At 42.9% G+C, this 17,850-nt stretch overlaps 2 long non-coding RNA genes across 3 annotated transcripts; one reads left to right on the top strand and one right to left on the bottom strand.

Annotated features, from left to right (window-relative positions):
- The first annotated feature begins 2,097 nt into the window (after positions 1 to 2,097).
- On the top strand, positions 2,098 to 17,710 carry LOC144289640 (uncharacterized). Its single transcript, XR_013357458.1, has 3 exons — positions 2,098 to 2,166; positions 2,464 to 2,583; positions 15,007 to 17,710. It is a non-coding gene; the product is annotated as an uncharacterized LOC144289640 (long non-coding RNA).
- Positions 14,232 to 15,959, bottom strand: LOC144289642 (uncharacterized). Of its 2 annotated transcripts, none has more exons than XR_013357460.1 (2): positions 15,774 to 15,959; positions 14,232 to 14,640 (listed from the first exon to the last, which is right to left on the bottom strand). It is a non-coding gene; the product is annotated as an uncharacterized LOC144289642 (long non-coding RNA). The 2 variants fall into 2 exon arrangements; XR_013357459.1 differs by having other exon boundaries at positions 14,232 to 14,590; positions 15,774 to 15,834.
- Positions 17,711 to 17,850: the final 140 nt, after the last annotated feature.

Genomic DNA, 17,850 nt, shown 5'->3' with positions numbered 1-17,850 from the left:
GATGCTCCTGCTCGTACTTGTGGTGGGACATGGAACTTGCTTCTAACCAACTGAATATGGCAAGGGCAAGGGGGTCTTTGATCCTCTTTCTGATGTGTCATCAGAAAGTTAATAGCAGCCTAATGCTACATCACCTACGCCATTCACTTTATCATGTAAGCATTTTACCAGCTCATATCATCACAAGAAGAAGAATAAATATAATACAAGATAATGTGAGAGAAAAAGAGACCACAGTCACATAGCTCTTATCAGAGTAGGTTGTTATAACTGCTCTACTGTATTATGAGTTATTGTTGCAAATCTCTTTCTGGGCCTAATTTATTAATTAAACTTTATCACAAGTATATATGTATAGGAAAAAACATAGTATTGAACCCTACATCTACTCTCTGCAGTTTCAGGCACCCACTGGGGGGTTTGGAACACATGCCAGGCAGATAAGGAAGGACTACTGTCTATTTAAGAGGGATCAGTTTGGGAGAGAGAGAGCTCTCCACTTCTCTCAAGCCAACTGTGAGCAGGACTGCCCTACAGTACTACAAAGATCAGACAATGAGAGAGACACAGAGGACAGGATGTTCCAAAACAAGATAGAAAGGACAGACTAGAACAAGTTTGAACGGACAAGAGACATCAAATTAGAAGAGAAGGAAGAAACTGGCAATAAGCATCATGTTGTATCCTCACTATCTCCGACTCCTAAGGCCCCCAGAGGGTATCTGCAAGTCTTGGCTCCAGGCAAACTATCTTCACTCACTCCTGCTTCTGATCCTGCTGCCCTGTTGTGTGCTTCTCACTTACAAGCCTGAGTGGCAGCAGGTCCAGGATGAGAAGCAGCATCCTCTCGGTGGGAGGCAGCTGGGGACTGTTTGTATTGAGTGAATCATTCACTCTAGAAGCTGAGTACTTCCCCCCTCCCCCGCCAGACTCTCAAACTGCAATTAATTATCCCTGGAGTGCTCTTCTAGGTGGGGTCACGGCAGTGAAATGCCACCCAGGCTCTGCCCTCAGACACTGAGAGAGGCAGCTTGTGTAACATGCTAGCTGCCATGGTGCAGCCCGGGCCACGCAGGGAAAGCTGAGGTTACCCTGGCCATTGGCACACAGCTTCCCTTTGTGGAGGATGACACTTGCTACAGGCATGACAGAAGCATTTGTTCTACATGTCAAATCTTGTCAAAAGGGGAAATAATGTAATGAGTGCTTTCTGGGTACTCAACAGTGGGGATCTGGCAGTTTTCAGCACTGAATGAGTGTCTGTTGTGAAATACCCTCTCTTCTCAACCCCAGTGAATTCAGCTGGCTTGCACCATAACAGCATCGGGCACCCCGGATGTAGGCTGGCCCGAGCTTCCGAGACAGAAAGGGAGGGAGAAGCTAGTGCCCTGACTGGGCACTTGCTTTATGCCAGATGTTGTACCAAGTGGTTTATAAAAATCACCTTAATTCACCTACTAACTCTGCAAGGTGGTCTCCTCATCCTCATTTTGCAGATAAGAATAGTAAACCCAGGGAGTCCGGTTCACATAGTTGTTAAGTAGACAGTCAGGGTTGGAATCCAGACTCAGAAACCAAGATTTGCATTCTTGCTGTAAACATTATGGAGGCTTGTTCATTTTATTAATTGTCACTTTATTATTAACCCCCTGAGGATAAAGACTAGGTCTGTTCTCTCCCTGGGTGAAGTTTACTTGCGTTGTATCATCTAGTCCTCTCAATGTTGTTATCCTCATTTTACAGATGAAAAAGTAGAGCTCAGAGAGGTTAAGGAACTTGCCTAAGATCACACAGCTAATAAGCAGTAGAGCCAAGTTTGAACACAAGTCTGATTCTAGAGTCTGACTCCCTAACCAGGTGCCCATTCCTTAGGTTATGGATATCTATATATCCAACCATGCCAGCTGAGAGGTGGTTACCAGTCAGGAAAAGAGCTCTCTAAAGAACATAGATTTCTCAAAGTCACAGGAGACACCCTGGATCTCTTTGAGACATATGACTTTGCTAGCATCTGTATCCATGGCAACCCCGAAGCCTTAAAAACACTTTGGTCATGAACTCTAACCCCTCACAGAACTGTCCTGACCCAGCTTTTGGAGCTCACCTTTGGAAACATCACAAATGAAAACCATGACAACAGTGGATTCTGAATGAGCGCCTATAAAAGTAAGTCACTTCTTGGATGAGACACAATATTAAAAATGTATTCCAAAGGGTCACATTTCCCCAGCCTGAAAATATCCAAAAATGGAGATAAGAGAGATAAATCGGAAGAAACAGAAAGATCGTATTCTATGATAGTTCTCCCTTCATTAATCCTAATTCTTCATGAGCTTGGAGAGATAGAGAAGTTTCCATGTGGATATATCAGGGGCTCCCTACCTTAACTCATATCCCAATAAGCCATTTTTTTTATTTCTAAAAACCTGTTTTTTTCTTTTTGGTTTGGTTTTGTATGCCTAGCATCTATTCTCTCTTCTGAGAGCACCATTCCAATGTTCTTGGAGGGGAACTACCATCTCTCACGTGTGTTCCAGGGTGCAGGAGAGGAGAACTCCAGTCCCAGTCCCAGGGGCATCTGATGTACGTAACCCCAGTCTCACCAATGGGCATGTTTTGTTGCCCTGGCCACAGGGAATTGATTCAGGACCTGCTCACAGCTCAGTCTTGGCCACAAAGAGAGCCTGCGGTTTCTGGGGGAACTACTGGGAAGGGCAGCTCTCCCTTCCCCTGTGTGTCCACAGCTGCAGGACACAGGGGCAGGCTGTGACAAGGACCCTGCCTGAGAGGGAAGCTCTAAGGTAGGATGGTGGGTGTGTGTGAGGGGGGGGGACTCCTGACTCTTTGAACCTCTTTTACCAGAGGAACAGGTGTAACCTCAGCTTTCCCTGTGTGGCCAGACTGGTGCCGTAAAAAAAAAAAAAAAAAAAAAAAAAAAAAAAAAAAAAAAACAGTTTGGTTCTTTGAAAATGGCTACCAAAAAATCCTAATCCTAGCATTAATATTAATGAGTAGAATCCAGGAGAGAGGCACAAATGGCCACTCCCTATCCTAGGGCACTGGACAAGGAGTCTAATACTAACCATGTTCCTCCTATGTCCTACACTCTGGGCCAACACTTCTCTTATTCTGAGGGCAACTATACTTGCTTCTACCCAAGGAGTCCTTCTTCCTGGAATAAATCTCTCTGCTCATTTCTATTAAGTGCCCTCCTACTCATCCTGCAAAACCCTCCTTCTCCTCCTCCTCTAGAGTTAGGAGTTGCCTCCTCTGGGCTCTAAGAGCACCAGCCCACATTTCTGCAGTCACCTCTACCATATTTCCTTGTTTTGTATCTGCCCATATGGTGATTTTTTTCTTTATTATCAAATTAAGAGATGTCCAATGTTTAAAAAAAGAATCCTAACAACACATGAGGGAATGAGATAAAAAGTGAGATAAATTCCAGTGTCTCTCCCTTGAGGTAAACATCATGAACACTCATGAATCCATTCAGACAATTCCAATTGCACTACAATAAAATGTTGGTCCCAGGACATGTGAACTCTCTCTCCTAGGACAGGGATTCGGCTCCACTCCTTCTGCAGTGGTACTGTGGAACCATTCAGTCTGCGTTCTAGCCCTGGCTCAAACATTTACTAGCCTGTGACTTGGGACAAATTAATTACACTCTCTGCACCTCACTTTCCTCATCTGTAAAATGAGATTTATAGTTGTCACCTATCTCACCAGGTTCTTGTGAGCATTAAGTGAGTTAATATATTTAAAGCACTTAGAACAGGGCCTGGCACATGGTGAGTGCTATGTAAATGTGTACCACTTCTACTGTTGATCTCTATCTGCAGTGTCTAGCTCTAAACAAAATGTTCTGAGTACAGATGCATTTCTCTGCAGTAGGCATGTAGTTAGATGGACTCCATTGCTCCTCAGGGAGACTTCTGGCACTTTCTCACTGATATTTCCTCCCCATCATAGGATCCACCCTCATCACCACCCCTATTTATTGAGTTTGCATCATGAGTCAGGGTGTATCTTATCGTATTTTACCCTCCCGATATTCCTATAAAAAAAGTACTCATAAGTATTCATAATAGCATTATTCACCATGGCCAAAAACATGGAAGCAACCCAAAATGTGGAAAAACTTGGTTGAAGTTCCCACAACTAGTAAAAGGCATTGAACTCAAGCATGTTTGACACCTCAGCACACTATCTGCCCAGTGTGCCTGGTGCATTGTAAGTGTTTAATAAATACATGTTGGGTGGACAAAATAATAGAAAGCTATTGTAACGATATCCTTAATTTTCCCTCTGCTATGTTTAATCATGGCTTCCTGGGACAGAGATGGCAAACGATGATTAAGGAAGAGTGAGAAAGATGTTAGTACTATCCTTGTTCACTCCTGGCCCCCCAAGCCCCAAAGCAAGCAAAATCCTTGGAGCTGCCAGTCAGACACAATGTTCTGAGACCACGCACACCACACTGTGGACTGTACAAAGTGGAGTGCAGGCAAGTAGGGGACAGTCCCTCCCCAGCACATCAGCCACATGGGTTCTTAAAAGCAATGGGAATAAAAAAAAAGATGGAGGAGTGTCTGGGTGGCTCAGCTGGTTGAATATCTGACTCTTGGCTTCAGCTCAGATCAAAATCCTGAGCTGGTCATGAGATGAAGGTCATGAGATGAAGCCCAGTGTCAGGCTCCACATTCAGCCGTGAGTCTGCTTGAGATTCTCTCTCCCTCTGCCTCTCCCCTCCCCTCAAACAAGCAAATCTTTTTTTAAAAAAATGATGGAGATGGTCTGACGAAAAGCTGCAAGATAAGCTGTCACTGTACAGATGAAAAAAGTGAAGCCCAAGACACAGGGACTAATTCAATGCCCTCCAGCCCACTGGTGGTATAGCAGGGACTAGAACCAGACCTTACATTTCAGGTCCACATACTCAGCAGCAGGAAGACAGTGTAGCCCTGGAACCCTCAATATATACAAGGTTAAATCAGTCCTCCATGAATAGCTGCGTGGTCTTGAGCAAGTCACTTACTCTCTAGGGCACTCAGTTTCTCCACTGATAAAATGCAGATATTAAGTCTTTTATTTGGATTAGTAACAAGAACATTAAAAAAATTTAGTAAGCAAAATACAGCTAATGCAATAGAAGAAGTAGGCAAAAGAAACAGTTCACAAAAGAGGAAACACAGAGCTAAAAAAGATACATGAATTGATATTCAGTATCATTGGTGATCAAGGAAATGCAAATCAGAGCCACAATGGGAGATAAGTTTTTATGTCTATTAGCTCAGAAAAAATTTTAAATCTGACAATTCCAAACATTGCATTGGACAGAATCTGAAGGTTCTCTTATACATTGCCAGGAAGTGTGCAAATTGGTGCAACCATTCAGAAAAACTGAGACACATAAGATTGTTCAAAGATGACACTGTTAACAAGAGTAGAAGTCTAGCAACCACCCAAAAACTCATGAGTAGAAAAGTGAATGAATAAACTATGGGATATTCCCACAGTGTGATCTTCCAGAGCCATCACTATGGATAAACTACACAGAAGTATTCAGTTTGATGGATCTCAGCAAGGTATCACATTGAAATTGTGTCTAGCCTGCTAAGTGGCCTTTTATATAAAGCTAAAACAATTAAAATGAAATGTATGCATGTATCTTTATAACACACATGGATAGAATTATATGGAGAAAAGCCAGAGGGTGATAGAAATGGGGTTCAGGAAAATGGTGGCCTCTGGGATGAAATGAGAGAGGAAGCTGTACACACACATGTGAGTCCGTGTTAATGTCTGAGCTTTCGTTCTAAGCCCAGGGTCATGGGTGTTCATGGCATTATTAAAATATGTGATTCTGAGCATGTGTCATGAATCCAGAGTCACTGTCCTTTTAATTCTGGGAAGCTAAAGAGCAATGGTGACAAGGATTCCTTCTTGGTGGAGCTGCTGTGAGGATTCAGAATGGATGGCCCGGCTTCTGGGCACCTGCACAGTAACATCCAGCTCCTAGGTGGTGGTGGTGGTTCTATGTACTTGTGGCTCAAAGCAGCTTCAAGTGAGCTAAAGAAAACAAAATTCCTTTCACTCCGACTCCCTCTGCCTCATGGCTCCCCTGATTTTGTGTATCAGTGCAATCTTTCCACCCTCTTGGGTGTCTTGCTTTTACAGATCACACAGCTCTTGTCTGGTAAATAATAACCACTTAACTTCCAAAATCTTCAGCCAATGTTCTTTGAAGAGTAACCTCTTCAGAGCGCTGGGACATGCTTGCACTACCTTCCCTTCAGAAGGAACTCTCATAGTTGGGTCTCTGACACTGGCGTCTTGAAGGATTTCACATGGCCTGGACTTAGGTTTAAAAGAAAAACTGGCTTTCAGTAGAGGTGGGGGGAGGTGGGTACCTTGTTGACACTGCTCCCTCACCCGGCTGTAGGTAAGAGTTTTCTTTTTCCTCCCACACAACACAAGGAACAGAGAAGTCATTTAAGCCTTATAAATACTGGCAGGCTCAAAAAGCAAGTCGCCAGTCTTAAAAACAAGTCTCTGTTTCCTTTGGCTAATCTGCAAATCCAGTCATATTTTCAGATAAGAAGGTAAACAGAGGGTGGAGGAGATTAAGGAGGCCTGTCTTAGGCTAGTATCTTTATAGAGAGACTGCGAGAAGAAATGTTACTGGAGTCTTTCCCTTTCAGGGAAAAGGTTAGTAGCCAAGCCCAGAATAACCCCCAAACCTAGGAGGGTGGTAGAAATAGGCACTTCTCTCTCTACCTTCAAGACAAAACCAGAACACCAATGAATAAGGTGCCAGACACACTGGTGCCAGAGCCCAGTCTCAGGGTTTAGAGGCAGGGAACAGGGTGGAAAAGAAAATTGGTGGAGTCTGTAGTCTGTAGAACTGCCTCTACCCACTATTTAGATGGAATGGCTGCCTGGAGGGGTAACAAGTCCCCCATCTCTTAAAAAAAAAAAAAGAAAAAGAAAATCCATGCCTTGTGGTAAGCCTCTCTTAGCAAGGATGCTGAGGAATGTTCTCCAGATGGTAGAACCAGATCAGAAGGTTGAAGCTGGAGAGGTAAGGAGGACAGGATGGAAACCCTCTGAAACTAAAGGCAGAAGCCAGCAGAACTCAGGAGGTGATAAGTTCATGGCTTTATGGCTTCTATAATATTCTCAAAGAAATATGTGACCCTAAGAAAAATAACGAACCAATAGATGAGGTGATCTTTAAGGTTTCTCCCCTAAACCCCAGGATCTAGGATCCCTTAGATCTCAGAATTCAGAGTAGGGTACAAAGATATTCTGTAAGATTTAAAGACGGATCCCTATGTGGCATGTGAGGTCCAGGATGGCAAGGATTTCTATGAGTTTCCTTCACTGTTTTGTACCACCAGCATGTACAGCAGTGGCTGCCATGTAGTTGGGAAATATTTGTTGATTAATGTGCATGAATGAACCCTAGTCAAAGCCTCTACTTCTTTTCCTTAGGGACCCCTGGACAAATGAGGTCTCATCTGGCTGGCAGTGGTGATCCCTGGGCCTCAGCAAATGCTCATCTTTGGACCTTATCTGTACAAATTCAAAGAGTCTCCCTCATAATTCTAGTGATAATCTCATCGGAAATCTAATGTCAGCTCCTGATTACTCAGTCTGATGGGGCCACCCTGAAAACCCCCACCCCCAGCTCCCGCTCCTAGACTAGAGATAGAGAGAAAGGTGTTCGCTGTGGCCCTGGATGCCAGCTTCATAAAAGGCTCTGCTGCCCTTGACTTCAAGCCTCCCCATGTTGCTGATACTGCAACCTCATTGTGTTGATATTGGTCTCTAAGGTAAAGAAAGCTTTACAGGGGAAATGTTTGGACCTGGAGATTCCTGTTTGCTCCAGGTGTGGGCTAATAGCCAGAATAATGAGCATTTTCATTCATTTCCTTTTAAAGTGCCACCGATAATGTAGCTAAGTGGACAGCTCCAAACCATTCCTACTGCTCAATTACCAAAACAAGTTTCTGAAATACAACTGATACTTCCTACCTCTGTGGAATTTCACCTAGAGGAAATGCCAAGAACTATATCCTTTTGAAGGCCCCAAGGTCTTGAGGGGAAGAGCAAGGAGAGAAGGAGAAGAGTAGGGTAGGAGAGAAGGGAAGAGAGTGACAAACAGCAGAGGCTAATCTGAATTGCTAATGTCCACTTTTATAATGGCCTGCCACAAAGTTAAGCCTGTTAGGTACATTAGTCCATTAAGCCCTTTTGACAGCCCTGTGCGAAAGATTTTATTTATCCCATTTTAATTTTTTCTAAAGATATTTTATGTATTTGAGAAAGAGTGAGAGAGAATGTGTGTGCAAGCACTGGGTGGGGTAGTGGGGAGGGGCAGAGTGACAGAGAATCTCAAGCAGACCCAGCACTGAGCACTAGCCCACTGCAGAACTCAATCCCACAACCCTGAGATCATGACCTGAGCCAAAATCAAGACTCAGATGCTTAAATGACTAAATCACCCAGGCACCCCTATTTACACCATTTTAAAGAGGAGAAAACTGAGGCCCAGAGACTTGTCCAAGGTCACCCAGCTGAGCTGTGACCGAGCTGGATTTATACTAAAGCCTGTGCTCTCTACCACCATTTTGCACTGCCTCTCTTTATGTCACAATTCTGCTCCTCCTTCTCTTTACCATATGTGTATCCTTCATCATTATGTGAGGATGGTTTGAGTTAAACTGTGACTCAGACCTGGAGAGAAGAGAAAGCAAGCCTAGGACACAAGGAACTCATGGTGGTTCTATATCAGTGGATTGTAGATTGTAAAAGTTAGAGATGGAGGTGGAACTTTGGGTAGGCCAGTGTGCTTGACCAGGGCCAGGGCAGGGTTTGAAGTGGGGGAAGACCATGCCATGACTATGTGTTGGAAACAGCATGCCAGTTGTGGCATGCCAACCCCCAAACAAGACGGACTCTGCTGTGTTAAGGAAGCCGTCTGGCCCATGGCATTCCCGGAAGGGGCAAGCCTGGCAAATCTCAACCTTGTAACCCAGTCTGGGAAGCTGGCCCCCGCTGGGTTTGGCAAGGAGGCATTTATGAGCTCAGCAGGAGAGAATGAAGAGTGTCACTGGTTTAGAGAGGAAGAATCTGTTGCACCAAGATGACAGCTGGGCCATCGCACAGAAGGGCTTGGCAGTGTGTCTGGGCTACCTTTGTTTCTGACACATGTGGTATAACCAAACTGGAGTCAGGCTCATCCATGGCATATTGGGGCTTAAAGCTCTGAAAATGATCCCTATAAATCTTATTACTCTAAGTGTGGTCCACAGACCTAGAAGCTCGTCATCCACCCGGATGGAATCTCAGATTCCACTTGAACCTGCTGAATTAGAATCTTTAAAGTCTGAGAAGCACTGTCTTAGAGTCTGCCCTGACCTAGGATCAGAATCTCTGGAGCCACATTTCTCAAATCTAACTGACATAGAAACTCCCCAGGTCAATCAGATTCAGGCTGAAGTCTGAGAACAAATACAGAAAACCTTTGAAATGTCATAAGGACATCAATGGGGCATTTTAAAAAATATTTTATTTACTTGAGAAAGAGAGAGAGCATGCACAGAGGGAGAAGCAGACTCCCTCCCCACTCAGCAGGGAGCCCGATGCAGGCTTGATCCCAGAACCCCAAGATCATGACGTGATCCGAAGGTAGATGTTTAACCAACTGAGCCACCCAGATGCCCCTCAAATGGAGTATTTAAACCACAGCTTTCAGGTGCTTCTCCAACCCAGTAAATTCCCTTTGAGACAGCATGGAAATTATCATCTGCTGATTTGTGGTCCACCTACTTCTAAAAAAGGATTCATGACTGATTATGAACGGAGCAGGTGGTCAGCAAAGCAGCGTAACAAAATGGATTGCAGGGAAACTCCATAAGCCGACAACCCACTAAACCCTTTTCTCCACATCTGGGGTATTATAGAGCCTAAAATCCCACTGCTGGGTTATCCTTGTGCTTCTTTTTAAAATTACAAGTTTCTCTTGGCGGAAAAGGCATATTTACATTAAATTGTTGATGACTTTTCAAAGCCTGCTTTCCTGATGGCAATCCGTCAGTAAGTCCTGGCATTCTATCTCCAAAGAAAATCTCAAGTGTGCTATTTCTTTCTACCTCTGCTGAGCCATTGTGTCTCATTTGCATGCCTGCCAAGAACTTCCCAGCTGGTCTCTCTATTCCTACTTCTGTCCCCTCTGATCTCTGTTCCACACAGCTCTCAAAGCGGTCACTGAAGGATGGAAATCTCATCATGTCATATCCCAGCCAAAAGCCAAAAACTGCCTGTATCAGTTTCCTTTGGCTTCTGTAACAAATTGCCACAAAAGTGGTGGCTTAAAATAACAAAATTTTTATCTCACAGTTCTGGACTGGAAGTCCAAAATCTGTATCACTGGGTTAAAATCAGCACATCAGCAGGACCATGCTCTCTCTGGAGGCTTTAGAGAACAATGTGTTCTTTGCCTCCTCCAGCTTGGGGAGGCTGCCAACCTTCTTCAGCTTGTGGCCACATCACTCCAGTCTCTGCCTCCATGGTCACAGTGCCTTGTCCTCTTCTGTCTGTCCACTATCCCGCCACCTCCTTTTTCATAGGGATACATGGGATGGCACCTCCCTATCTCAAGATCCTGAATTTAATCATATCTGTACAGTCTTTTTTGGTCATATTAGAAAACATGGATAGTTCCCACACTAGGATGGGCTATCTCTGGGGATCATCAATCCACTGCACCTAATAAAATCCAAAATCTGTACTGTGGCCACTAAAGTCCCATGTGACCTGGTCCTTGCCCAACTTTTAGAGCCTATTCTACTCCTCTTTCCTCATTTTTCTGGCCCACCCCTCCAGTCTGCTTTTAGATCTTCAAGTCTGTGCCTACCACGGAGACTTTGCTCTTGTTATTTCTTTTGCCTGCAGTGCTACCACTCTTGGCCTCATTTGCTGAATGAATGAATAGATGAATGAATGAATTGATGGATGAATGGATGGATGGATGGATGAATAAATGAGTAAGTGTCTTTTTCCTAAAAACTCAGGAAACAAGATGGTGGGGAAAGTAGAGACAGCAGCATGGGTAGAAATTAACTTCATCTACATCTCAATTTTGCCTAGAAAGTTGTTTGGCTAAAGATGCTTCCACCTACTCTTTTTTCAATTGCCAAATACCTCAAAATATCCACAGCTCTTAGGCACTTGGAAGCTTCCTAGAAAGGAGTAGCTTTAAATGGTTGTAGCCAAGTTAGAAAGTTGGAACTGGGTATTGATAGGAATAATGTCACATGGAAACATCCCCTCTCTCCTCGTTCTGAAGAAACAAGACAGTCCAAGGTATACAAAGCTATTTTGACTTCCAGCAATGATTTTGATGGTGTTTCTTCTTCTAGTGGTCAATGAATATTCATTGTTGATTTTAGTAGCAATTTTACAAAGGCCACCGCTAATGGCTGCATCCTGCCCTGGAGACAGTATGCCTGCCAGTGGTTAAATGACCTTTAATTATCTCCTGCCTCTGAGAGAAAGTCTATCATTAAATGGAATTTCTTGCACACTATTATGATGAAAATGTAAATAGAAGTTCTTTCTGCCTCAGAAAGAAGGAGTCTGAGTTCTGTATAGTTATATAAATTAACAACAGTCACTACATTATATGTAGTAGGTGGTCTAGAGTGATCAACACACTTTCTTCCAGTTTTCCTGGGTCTTTCTCCACTAGTACAGTAAATCTTGAATCACAGGAAACCCCTTAGTCTCAGATACACTAGGACTACTGGTTGCCCAAGTGGTAGCTAAAAAGCCTATCCCTAACACTTGAAGGAGCCAGGGTAAAAAGATACTAGAAGAGGCCCATGAGGTATGTATCTAAATATACAGAAGTTATAAATCAAACTAAAACACTGCCCAATAAAAATGTTCTATCCTCCTATCATGACAAATGTCCGCAAAACAACCCGGAAGGCTGGGTTTGAGTTCCAAGCTCTTAGACTCCCCTCTGGCTTCTGGTCTGTCTCCACCTTCCCTTCCTACTCCTAGCTCTCTACCCCACACCCCAAGAGGTCTTGCTCCATCCTATAAGCAACTACATCTTGGTTTCCCCCTGGGGCCTAGAAGTAAACTGTGACAAGGCCATTCTTGGAGGAGAATGGCCTTAGGGCAGAGGAACACCCAGTTCTAGAAATGGGATTGGAGCCATTTAAGAAGAGAATTCTGAGGTCATGGAACCTAAACCTAGCCTGGAAGGGATAGGTGGCCAGAAGAAGGAAAAGAGTGGAATCTACAGGACAGGAGTCACTCTTTCCGGAGTCTAAAAACCATACTGGAAGTCACCACTCTCTAGAGTGTCCATGAAATTAAAATATGTTAGATAATTTCCAATTTCCAATTACACCACCAGGTCCTTGTGGGCAGAAGGCTAGAGTTGTTCAACCCAGAGAAATAATGTCTGAACAAAATGTTATGGATGCCCTGAGACTGTTCCTAGAAAGAACTGAGGACCTCACTAGAGAAAACAAAATTACAGTACAGTACAGCAGAGAAAAGAAGTCACGTAGCAAAGAGAAAGAACTACTTAAATAACGGCTCTCTTACCTGGAGATTGATAAGAAAAGTGTCTGCCAGAGAGAAGAGACTGGGAGCTTGAATGTCATCCTTCTGAGACCACGCTAAGGCAAGATTTCTGTTTTCCTTCAGGGGATTTACTTTGATTGATGATGCAGATTGTGGTCCAAGTATCAGTAGGTAACAAGTATTGCAAGCTAAAAATGCCTCGTGTGCTCTTGTAGTTTTGTTCATATGAGCATAGTGAATAGCAGGCAGCCAATATTACATAATTAACAGCACAGAGGTGATATGAGGATATGAGATGGCAAAAAAGATCATGAAAGTAGAAAATACTGATGTCCTGTTTAAAAGTATCATGTCAGATAAGTTAGGTTTAGATAATCTCTCTGCAATTTACTAACAGTGAGACCATAGGTGAGTTACTTCACATATTTGAGCCTTGGTTTTAATTCCTAAGCAAAATTGGGATCAAATACTACATGCAGGAAGTCTGGGGGGCTCAGTCGGTTAAGCATCTGTTTTTGGCTCAGGTCATGATCCTAGGATCCTGGGGTCAAGCCCTGCATCAGGCTCCCTGCTCAGCAGGGAGTCTGCTTCTCCCTCTTTCTCTGCCCTTCCCCTTACTTGTGCTCTCTTTCTCTCTCAAATAAATAAATGAAATCTTTAAAAATAATAAATACTACATGTGACTAGTATGAGGAATAATTGAGATAAAGCAAATAAGGAACCCAACCAGTGTTTGTAACATTTTAAGCATTCCAAAATACTACTTCCTAAGGGGAAGAAAAAAGATGGTAGTGGTGGTGCTGATGGTAGTTGCAGTATTACACTAGTAGAGCACTACTACTTGATGTCAAGAAGAAGTAATACCATTGTATACCAATATGGGATATAGGCAGATTAGCTGGATTCTGAAGCTCCTGGTCCTTAAGTCTAAAAAGGAGATTCTTTGATGATAATTAAGACATCGGGCAAAAGAATCCCTTTGAATAAGGAGGTGATACATGGACTAGACCTGTGGTAATTGCAGAACACCAAAAGAACTGACAGGGAGACACATGGAAACATGACTCACTCGTGGCTTCATTGAGAATACATGGCAAAACTCAGCAAGTGCCAATGAGCACAGAATCATCTCCAACCACGTGGGAGACACCAAGAGAAGCTGCTGAGGGAGCTAACCATCGTACTCACAGTTGCACAGACTCAAGCTGAGTCATCACAGCAATTCAGTAATATCTCAAGTGATAGAAGACGGATCACTCACGGGCAAGCCTGAATCACCACCACTACAAGCAACTATTCTCATCCCCAGCCAAACTTAGGTACTACTCAATGCGTATATGAATCATTTCTAAATTAAGCATGAAGATTTCCAAATTATCTCAACATGATCTAACATCTGGACAGGAGATATTTATTATTGAGTTGGAGGAGGGGACATGAGGAGAGAGAAAAAATAGAGAGAAGGCTATGTTCTCTAAGAAAACTATTTTCTTTTGAAATATGGAACTATTTTTGCAAAAAAGACTGACTCACTTTATTTTTTTAATCACCAAAAAGGAAATAGAGTGTGTGTAATAGACTGCTTTACACTAAATAAAGACATCATGTGGACATGAGGCTTTCTAATTTGGTTTTATATTATTCTAACTGCATTAAAAATGTACACACGAATATAAGATTGATTCATTTCTGGGTTGGATTGCCTAAGGTCTTTCTGCTGTTACAAATAACTTCCCACAAAGCTTTCTCATGCCTTCTGGGATGTAGGAACGTAGTTCACCCCATGATGCTCTCTGACCTGGTCACCCCAAGTTCTTGTTCTTTTTCCCATGGGCTGTGAGGCTCACTGAAGAGCTCTTGATTCTTCGGGAGGACAGCAGGAAGATCCAAAGGCTCTCCTCACCCCAACTTCTCAATGTCTTTTGTTACAAGTTTTCTACTTCCTGGGCTCAAGAATGTTCTTGGTTATTACCGTGAGCTGTAGAATCAGACAGACCAGGATTCAACTCTTTGCTCTGCCACTTCACCCTATGTGACCACAGACAAGCTGTTTATCCTTTTTGAGCCTCAACTTCCTTGTCTGTGAAATGGGGATACTAAGTCCTTAACTCAGGAAAGATTAAGTGTGACCATCTTTGTAAAGGACTTGGCTCAGTGGCTGGCTACATGGCAAGAGCTCCCACAAATGTTAGTTCTTATTCTTTCTAACAGATGAGTGCTAGGAATTATGTATTTAGACATCCAGGACCTGGAATCTGATGCTTTAGGCAATAGAAAACTGTAATCTCCAGCCAAACTGAACTTCTTTTGCTTTGGGGCCCATGCTTTTCCTATCATAATTCCCCATTCATCACCTTTTGTTATAATTGCTTGTTTAAAATCTGTTTTTTCCAGGAGAGTAGATTCTGTGAATCTTTTTTCACTGCTACACGTATGATACCCAGCCCAGCTCTTGGTATAGAAAAAGATGTCCAAAAGATATTCATTGCATGACTGAAAGACTGAACAGCCAATGGACCAATGAAGTGACAGACCAAATAATTGCTAGAACCACAGACCAAACGATGAATGACCAACTGAGTGATTCAATGAATGAAGGAATGAACATATGAACGAATGATGGAGACTGGTCATGTAAATTCAACTGGATATGAAAATATTGTCCTAGCATGACAACAGATGAGACTATTAAATATAGGATTTTAACTTGGAAAATGTAAGGTCTTTAGGGGGATATATAATACTTGTTTTTTGAATATCTTAGAATTCAGTTCTTCCTCCACCCCCATCAATGATAGGATGGGTGATAATACACTACTGGAAAACATTACTCATTCCACACTCACATGGCCCTCAAATTGCACATCCCTCCCACTCTCCATCATGAACCAGAATCTGCTTGACAGTTTCTGGCCTCAGCGTGTCTATCTATGTCAGATGACATCATGGCCCAACCATGTGTCTTGGGCTGTGAGAACAACTTGGGGAAATCAACAAGAAGTCCCAGATCTTTTGATGCCTAATTTCTGATAACTAAGAATCTTTCCTGAAATCTCCCATCCACCCCTTTCTTCTTGGTGAGCTCATCTTGTCTTTCCAGAAAGGCTGATCAGTGGCAAGGCATTGCTGGACTTCGTCAGGGGGATTTGGTGTCTTCATACCTTGTTCATCAGCCACAGGACACACTCATCTTTCAAGAGTTCTGGAATTCTGCCCATGAATGTCTGAACATTCTGCTGCAATCCCAAAGGACCTCTTAGAATGTACATGTTTAGTCACAGAAGATCCAAGCTGTTTTTAAATTAAAACCTGCCTCGAATGAACATAAAATGACCAGTGAGCTGTATTTTGACTATCCTCCTAAGAATCTTGTGACTGTAACAACACAAATAGAACACTCGTTAATGCCATTTTCCTGGTGTAAGGGAAGGGGAGAGACTACCAAATGCAGGCTGATGAAAACCATAAAGGTCACTAGGAAGATTTTCTAAAAGAACCAAGTGTGATGGCTACTTGCCTGGAAATTAGTAAATAATAATTATGCAGTTATGACATCTTTTCTATGTCAGGCAAGAGACTGCATACTTTCTATACATCAGCACATTTAATCTGCCTGGAAGTACTATGATATTGGTATTAGTGCTTCTATTGTACAGGTAGGTAAGTTGAGTTTCCAAATAGGTGCCCATGCAGGGATGAGAACCAAATGTGCCTGACTTCAAACCTGATGTTCCTACCCCTCCAATAGGCTGCAACACAGCACCTGAGATAAGGGAAAGCATGACTGCTGACAAAGTGGAATGGAACTGTAGAATATAACTTAGGCAGGACAAAACAGTACCTGAAGTCTAGAGGGGAAAAGACCTTGTGAACACATGACCAACAGTTTTCCAATAGATCAACTGTCATCTTATAAGAAAGGGAGAGCCCTTCCAATAGATCACAAAGGCTGGAAAGAACAGGTAGGGTCTAGGAAGACAGATGGAAGCCAAGGTGACACAGAACTCTGTAACAGTGAGAGATGTTCACAACTGAGAGAATGAGTTCTTGAACACGGGAAGTGTCCAAGCAGAGGGTAGGTGCTAAAACAGTGGATGGTATACCTTTGAGGTCCTGGCCCTCTGTCTGAATTGGGTAGATGTCCACTAACCATCTGAGAAGCTTACCCCTATTTGTGCCCAATCACCATCTGCCACAAGCATGCAAGTAAAACCATGTCTGCAGAAACAGTCTAACACAAGTTTTATCTCCCTGAGGCTACAGGAGGGAATCGTGGGAACTGTTACTCTGAATCTCTTTGTGATAAACAAGGAAGAACTGGGGGACATTGGAAGGGAGAGAAATCTTGGGAGAGGAAGGAAACCATGGGTATTACTTTGTGCCAAGCCATGGGTTGGGTGCTTCACACATGCTTCCTCATAAAGCAGGGTGCTGCTGTTTGAAAGTAGGGCTGATCATTTCCATCCTACAGCTAAAATAGTCTAAGAGGAAAAAGTTAATTTGCCCATAGCCACATGGCTAATAAATAGGATATAACCAAGGCTCAAACTCAGATATGCCTGACTTCAAAACCCTCATTCTTTTCTCAATGGTTTGCTGCCAAACCCAGTGAGGGAGTTTGGGCAGGATATTGAGAGAAGGTGCTTAGGACAGGTGGATTTGGATGAGCAGAAGAAGAATAAGAAGGCTGCAGAATGCAGTAAAACACAAGAGAGTAGGTCAGAATTTGATGCTCAGACAGGCAATTTAATCACTGAGCAAAGGCAGGCAACAGAGAGGAAATGGATCAAGCCAGACATCATCTCTTTCACATAGCATTCTACTTTTGACCTTGAACCCAAGCCATAGAACTGGTTCCAAATTACGAGTGATACAAGTTCTTAAATAGAACCTCAGACATTTTAATCTGAACAAAACCCATATATGTCAACTTTGCCCCAAGGGTAATATACAGAAAAATATACATTTTTTTTCTCCAGAGTATCCCATGATTTCAATATCCCATAAAGAGATGTTACCAGGTAACATAGGTTCATAAGGCTTTGGAAAATTAAGATGCCAAGATGGTAAACAGAATGGAAAATGTGATAATGAGAAAAGATGATAATAATGGCTTTAACTGTATTGATTTTTATCTCCTGTCTCCTGGGAAACAGGGGTGCTACAATGCTCCCTTCAATCCCTGGCTGTTGGGGTTGAATAGACCTAATTTTCTTCCATTATCTAGCAAATACAAAG

This window comes from Canis aureus, chromosome 19 (assembly GCF_053574225.1).
Source record: "Canis aureus isolate CA01 chromosome 19, VMU_Caureus_v.1.0, whole genome shotgun sequence".
NCBI classification, from domain to species: domain Eukaryota; kingdom Metazoa; phylum Chordata; class Mammalia; order Carnivora; family Canidae; genus Canis; species Canis aureus.
The sequence above is the reverse complement of the archived record's forward strand: the minus strand, read 5'-3'. Positions and strand labels throughout refer to the sequence as shown.